The sequence below is a fragment of the Rattus norvegicus genome, chromosome X (assembly GCF_036323735.1).
Source record: "Rattus norvegicus strain BN/NHsdMcwi chromosome X, GRCr8, whole genome shotgun sequence".
NCBI lineage: Eukaryota > Metazoa > Chordata > Mammalia > Rodentia > Muridae > Rattus > Rattus norvegicus.
Genome location: NC_086039.1, coordinates 113,501,748 through 113,510,100, shown reverse-complemented (window position 1 = coordinate 113,510,100; position 8,353 = coordinate 113,501,748).

Genomic DNA, 8,353 nt, shown 5'->3' with positions numbered 1-8,353 from the left:
GCTTTTAATATTCTTTCTTTATTTTGTGCGTTTGGTGTTTTGACAATTATGTGACGGGAGGTGTTTCTTTTCTGGTCCAATCTGTTTGGAGTTCTGTAGGCTTCTTGTATGTCTATGGGTATCTCTTTTTTTAGGTTAGGGAAGTTTTCTTCTATGATTTTGTTGAAGATATTTACTGGTCCTTTGAGCTGGGAGTCTTCACTCTCTTCTATACCTATTATCCTTAGGTTTGATCTTCTCATTGAGTCCTGGATTTCCTGTATGTTTTGGACCAGTAGCTTTTTCCGCTTTACATTATCTTTGACAGTTGAGTCAATGATTTCTATGGAATCTTCTGCTCCTGAGATTCTCTCTTCCATCTCTTGTATTCTGTTGGTGAAGCTTGTATCTACAGCTCCTTGTCTCTTCTTTTGGTTTTCTATATCCAGGGTTGTTTCCATGTGTTCTTTCTTGATTGCTTCTATTTCCATTTTTAATTCCTTCAACTGTTTGATTGTGTTTTCCTGGAATTCTTTCAGGGATTTTTGCGATTCCTCTCTGTAGGCTTTTACTTGTTTATTAATGTTTTCCTGTGCTTCCCTAAGTGTGTTCATGTCTTTCTTGAAGTCCTCCAGCATCATGATCAAATATGATTTTGAAACTAGATCTTGCTTTTCTGGTGTGTTTGGATATTCCATGTTTGTTTTGGTGGGAGAATTGGGCTCCGATGATGGCATGTAGTCTTGGTTTCTGTTGCTTGGGTTCCTGCGCTTGCCTCTCGCCATCAGATTATCTCTAGTGTTACTTTGTTCTGCTATTTCTGACAGTGGCTAGACTGTCCTATAAGCCTGTGTGTCAGGAGTGCTGTAGACCTGTTTTCCTCTCTTTCAGTCAGTTCTGGGGACAGAGTGTTCTGCTTTCGGGCGTGTAGTTTTTCCTCTCTACAGGTCTTCAGCTGTTCCTGTGGGCCTGTGTCTTGAGTTCACCAGGCAGCTTTCTTGCAGCAGAAAATTTGGTCTTACCTGTGGTCCCGAGGCTCAGGTTCGCTCGTGGGGTGCTGCCCAGGGGCTCTCTGCAGCGGCAGCAACCAGGAAGACCTGTGCCGCCCCTTCTGGGAGCTTCAGTGCACCAGGGTTCCAGATGGTCTTTGGCTTTTTCCTCTGGCGTCCGAGATGTGTGTGCAGGGAGCAGTCTCTTCTGGTTTCCCAGGCTTGTCTGCCTCTCTGAAGGTTTAGCTCTCCCTCCCACGGGATTTGGGTGCAGAGAACTGTTTATCCGGTCTGTTTCCTTCAGGGTCTGGCGGTGTCTCTGGCAGGTGTCCTGCTGCTCCTGGGCCCTCCCCCACGGGAGCCCAGAGGCCTTATACATTTTCCTCTTGGGCCAGGGATGTGGGCAGGGGTGAGCAGTGTTGGTGGTCTCTTCCGCTCTGCAGCCTCAGGAGTGCCCACCGGGAATTTCATTGTCTTAATTGATCTTTTGCTTATATATTATGGATTATAATTTGTGTTTTTAGGAGTTTCTCTCTCTTTCTCTCTCTCTCTCTTTCTCTCTCTCTCTCTCTCTCTCTGTGTGTGTGTGTGTGTGTGTGTGTGTGTGTGTGTGTGTGTTTTATCTGTGTATGTGTTTTTGTGTTTTTCCTTTTAAATTTTTCTTGTATATTTTTCCTAAGAGAAACAAAAGTCATAATACTGAGTGGATGAACAGAAGCTCTAGGAGGTGATAAGTAAGAAGAAACCATGACTAGAATATATTGCCCAAAAAATGTACTTTAAACAACATACCAATAAACTTAAAATGGATTAAAGAGTCAAGTATAATGTCTAAAATTGTAAAACTACTGTGGAAAAGGGTAAATGAAAATATACATAGCATTAGTCTGGGTCATGAAATTTTTATATAAGCCCAAAAGCACAACCAACAAAAACAAATCAAAGTAAAACAAATTGAAAAGATATTACACAGAAGAAAATGACATGAAAAAGAGACAATGGAAAGATATCCAGAAAATATTTATAGACCATGCATCAGAAATGGGACAGATACTCTAACCCTCTAAGAAATGAAAACAATTCTGTCTCAAAGAACCAATTTTTATGGTTAGATGGTTTATTTATTTTGTTTTGGAAGTTATAAGTAACCAGTAGCCATAAAAACATACTTCATAGCAGTACTAGTAAAATAAAAGTGTGTCAAAAACTTTGAGACATTTACTCATATATTTTAGCATGATTATTATAGAAAAGATAAATTTTGGTGAAGATATGAAGGAAAAAGAACACTTCAATATGGCTGGTGAGAGTGGAAATTATTGTAACTATTAGGAAGAAACAGTATGGATGGTCCCTGTAAACTCAAAAAGACAAATATCCACATTATCTAGCAATTCTACTGGTGGAAGCATATCTAGAGATGAGATCATCACTCCAAAGAGATAGCACTTTTTGTTCATTGTGGTATTACTTATTTCAAGCTGTGAAATAATTCCAGGTACCAATGAATAAGTGAATGAATGACCAAAATGTATGTGTATATATAATATACATGCACATACATAATATATAACTATTTGGCCTTTAAGTCAAGGGATTTCTGCCTTTTGCAACAACATAGAGAAAACAGCAGTTCCTTATGAAGATGAAATAAGGCAGACACAAAAGATAAATATTGCCTGATAACAGTTACACAGACAAACTAAACATGATTATCTCACAGTTACAAAGGATAGAATGGTTGTCAACAGGAACTTGGGAGTGGGATGAGGCTCAAGAGATGGGTATAATGATGCAGAAATAAATTCAAGGAATCTATTGTACAACATGTTGACTAAAGTTAAACAACTATATTTTTGAAAATTGGTGAGATGTTAAATATTCTTATTATAAAAATAAGTCTGTGAGATAATATATGTTGATTAATTCAACTTAAACATTTTATACTATATACATATTTTAAAAGGCATGTTTAAAATTACATATATTCAATTAAAAAGTATGCTAGGGCTATGAAGATAGCTAAATTGGTAAAGTATTTGCCTTCCAAGCATGATGACCTATGTTTGACATTAAGAGCCTACATAACAGAGCCAACATGGTAACTTATTTTTATAATCCCAACACCAGGAAGGCAGAGAGACAGGCAGACCAATGTAATTTGTTACCCAGGCCTCCTGTTCTTTCTGAACTCCAAGCCAGGGAAAGAGTCTGTCTCAAAGATTAAAGTGGATAGCCACTGAAAATGACACCGGATGTTTGCTTTGGCTTCTTACACTCACAGGCATACACAGACACATGTATATATGCACACATATGTATATGCACACACATACACCCACACATGTATTCACGTACATATGCATATGCTTACATACATGCACATATAAATTAATAAAAGAGCTTCTATGGAGAATCAGCAATAATACAAAAGCCAAAAGAGAAATGTGTAATATATTGTTATGTTTGGGTATTTTAATGGTACTTTAATACATCTTAACTTCTTATAGATTAATATAGACAACTCCAAGTTCAGAATCTTGAGAAGATATACATCACTTTTAAGTTCCAACACAATTCTATGTGGACATTCTATAAACAGGAGATGATGCTACAAGTGTAATGTGTGTGTGTGTGTGTGTGTGTGTGTGTGTGTGTGTATTGGCAGTTCAGGAAGGAAATATAGATAAGCTACAACAAAGACAAAACAAAACTCTTCTTGCAATTTTTCCTTTATCCAGTTGGCTTCCTTTTATTTCAAATCAGCAACCAAACTCTATTTGTTTATATGTTGTAATAAGAAAGTGCTTACGGATAGATAATTTATTTTTTTTAAGTTTATTTCTTTTACATTTTTGGCAGTCGGAAAGTCCAAGATTGGAAATGGGCTGAATGATATTAAGGCCCTCTCAGAAGTACTATAACAACTAAGTGTGGTAGGTTGAATTTCCTTCATTTTATAATGCCATCATTCCCATCATGGGCGAGCCAATGTCATGATATCCATCAGATCTATCATAGCTATCTTCAAATAATATTAACATACAAATCCAAGGATTCAGTATTTTAAAATTTGATTAATTCTTTAAGAGGTTACTCTACGTATATGATATATTTTGAGTATATTATCCTCCACTTCTCCCCATAATTCCTCAAGTTACCATTCTATCATCTATCTGAACTTTGTATACTTTTTTCTATAAACCACATAGTCTAATTAGTGACACCCATATATAAATGAATGTGGGGCCATCAATTGGTAGATAGATTAGGGGTCACACTCTCAAGGAAAACTGACTTTTATGCCCCTTGTATCTATTAACTTTAAATAGATCTTTAGCTAATGGTAGGAGCTCAATAGCTTTCATGTTTTCCATATTGGAATATGATTTGACTTTATATATATGAAGATTCTCACTGAAAACCTCCGTTGCTATGAGTTCATGAGGTCAGCAGTACTTTCATATTCAGAAGAACCTGTACCTCCCTGAATACTTATTCTTACAATATGTCCACCCATATTGTGTGATGTTCTTGGACTCTTGACAGGAGGAGCTCTAAGTTTCGTATTTATAGTAAACTACTCCACCCACACTCTCTACACTTTGACCAGTCAGTCATTAGTCTCTAGGTAATACCTCCCACTCTACAAAGAAGCCTTTCTGATGAGAACTATAAAATCCATTCATTTATGGTTACAGTGATACATATTTTGGAGGTGGTTTGATGCTGTGTTCATTTAGCTAAACAATAGTAATAGGTCTATCTCTAGGTCTTATGAGACTCTCAAATACATACTCTTGGCCATATTTCTAGTATCAGGTATGCATTTCCTCATTAGGAGTGAGTTTTAAATCTAATTGTAAAGAAGTTTGTTATCACAATAGTACTGATGCCACTACTGCATTCATGGACATGTCTTGCCTGAGTAGCCATTGTTTTAACCACAGCGTCCACAGATAAATAATATTGTTGAAGTCTGCAAGGCATCCTTTGGTACTATAAAATTTAGTCAGCTTGGAGGAAACAATAGGGTCTGTTCTGTATAGTTTTATGTCAACTTCATATACAGTCATCTAAGTCATCGAAGAGGATCTGTAGTCATTTAAGAGGATGAAACCTCATTTGAGAAAATACATCCATAAGATCAGACTGCAGGCAAGCCTGTGTGTCATTTATTAACCAGGGATGGATGGGGAAGAGTTCAGTCTATTGTGGGTGGACCCACCCCAGGACTGACTATTCTAGGTTCTATAGCAAAGCCGGCTGAGCAATCCGTGATGAGCAAGCCATTAAGTAAGATCCTTCCATGGCCTATGCATCAGTTTCTGCCTCCAAGTTCCTGCTCTGTTGGAGTTCCTGCACTGACGTGGAAGGATAAGCAAAATAAACCCTTTCGTCCCAGGTTACTTTAGTCATGGTATTACATCAACTAAGACAGGTTCTTTCCATCAAGTTCTCGTGGGCAACAAAGGTCAATGGTAATAGCTTACATTTTTTTGGACTGTCTCACTGATCTCATCTTACAGGGGGAAATGATATTGAATCCTATAAGGGAGACATAATATTCTTGTTTACTAGAACCTTTAAACAGACCTATGCAATTATATATATATATATATATATATATATAATATATAGTGAATATATATAGTAAATATATATAGTGAATATATATATAGTGAAAAGAGCCACTCTATCTTTGACCTCTGACCTCTAGAATGGGCCCTTTGATGAAAGCAGTAGTGTCTTTTGGCCACTGATTCAGATCATACCAAACTCCTATATAGGGTAACACATTAAGTTTTCAGGTATTGATACTTAGAGACTGTTTGGACTATTGCACTCCCATACCACAATATTTACTCATGATTTATGTGTTCTGATGTAAGATAGTGAATGCCGATGTGTAATGGTCCAGCATTTTCCTACTTTCCCTGTACAATGAATTTTTTGAGTGGTATTACAGCAGTGAAAATGATATTCAGGTAGTGTACATGAGGGCAGACAGAGACTTGAACATAATGTAAAACATATTTGCCTTCACCAAGGATGTTTGATCCTATTGTTCCTGACAAATATCCAAAAGACAAATAGTGGAGGCCCATGCTAAGCCACCAACTGGGTCCTGTTATTCTGATGGTTCGTGCCAGTGCTGAGGCAGTTTGATTACCTTGGATGTTCTTTACTAAAGAGAGAACAAACACTTTTGTGATCACTGTCAATGGTAAATCCTGTGGTATGGACTGCCTTCTTGTTTGAAATACTTCTATCAGCATGACTACTTAACACTAGTGATTCCTCTTCCCACCCTTTTTTTGCTTTGTTCTTTAAGTCTTAGTCAAAGGAGAAAGCAACACATGCCCACGTGTTCTGGATTAATAACACCTTTGATTGATGTCTCTGAAAGTCATTGGAGCAGATAACCAGGAACCACAGAGATTTTATTTATATTAGAGGCAAATAAATCACCATTCTGAATTTATGCAAATGTAGACCTATCTGCCCAGACCAACTCAAATCTCAACATATATCTCTGATGTGAGTTGGATACATTAATCTTCTGGTGCTGTGAATGCCGATTGAGAATCAATTTAAATCACATACAAATATTCCACTTTAGTACTATCAATATGTGGAGATACAAGTAATCTACCCTCATACTTCCAAAGAAATCTTTAGCACATCAATACACCCTTATGATACAACATTAATAGATAAGTAAAAAGCAAGGGATTCCAAAGAAAAGTATATATAATATGGAAAAGATGTTTGATTTGTATCTTTAAAGTTTACATGCCATTAATGAAGATAATGGGTAAACGTATCTTTGGGAGTAAATGATGGTTCGAATTATCATGTTCCTGTCTATAAATATAAAAAACAAAATTATAAAAAATGAAATGTCCATCCTCACAGCTCCATTCTGTAAAGAGTAAGCATGTGTTCTGTTGGCTTCCTGAATGTTTGTGACATATATTTCTCAAGGTGATTTTAGAGAATTATGGTCCAAGCAATAGGAACTTTGGAGGCAAAGTATCCACTTTGTGATTATTTATTCCTTCTTTTCAAAAAGAAGTCATATAACTATCAGTGGGTGAAGCTAATATTCATGCCCAGAGTGCCTTAGATCCAGAGCCTGAATTCAGATGGTAACAAAGTCTCTCCTTGTGGGAATTTATAACCCAGTATGAATTAACACTTCCTTCATTTTTCAAGTCTCCACCCAGGCTTAAAAACCTGCAGGAAAATTTTTCAAAAGAATTTCTCCTCTTTTTTACCCACCTACCACTGACTGCATTCCTGTCCCTGATAATTGATGTATTGGCATCATTTTTTAAGGTCTTCCTTGAAATTCAACTTTTGAGAACCCTTAGAGACCAACTTTGCAAGTTTTGCATGTGGAAAATAGAATTCTCAATTGCATCCGCTCCGTATTTATGCTCTATAGCCCAGACAATTATGAATCACACGAAGCAAGTCCAGAGCCTCAAGGAATGTGGCTATTAGTTGTCAGGGCTTGGAGCTTTAATATGGTTCCATGGAGTCATGGGAGAGGATGAGGATGTCATATGTTATTTTAAAAGACACTGAAGATTCTTTATGATTGCTTCTTGCCCTATGCTTAGAATATAATTTCAGTTCACACAGATTTGTTTTGCAAGCACCTTGAAAACACAGAAGTAAAATAAATGCAAGATCTACACTATGGAAAAGGCTTGAGAAATGGCATAGGTTTAAAAGATCATAGGCTAAAAGGCATTTAAAACCAACACAGTCTCATTGGTCATATGAACTGATACCCTTTCTTTACCTACCAGAACACTATTTTATTGTTGATTGCAGAATTGAAATCATATAGATACTGGGAGACATATTAAAAGGAGGTGTACAAATCTGAATTTGGTCCCAAAGTGGTCATTTATTAGCTGTATGAGTTTAGCTTACTTAATCTTTGAATTAAATACAAAATCACTTAGGTTTCATTCAGCTTTCATTAAAATGTGTTTATTATTCAACTTCCTTGAAATAAACCATACAGAATTTGTGTATATTCAAAGCATAAGGTATGGTACTTTTAAATTTATTATCATGATTATTATTTGTTTTGAAAGGGATCTCATCTTACAGATGTACTTAATTTCGTGAGCATCTTACTTGTCTCCAAGTGCTATAACAACCGTTACATTGTATTATACTTGTATTAGCATGCTTACTCCTGAAATGCAAAAAGATTATCATAATCAAAGTTACCAATCCATCAGGTTATAAACCTAATTGTTTATGTAGTAATAATACTTTAGATTTATACTGTTGGCTAAGGGGAAATAGACGACATGATTTTATTAACTACATCCACGGTGCTGTACATTAGGTTCCCAGAA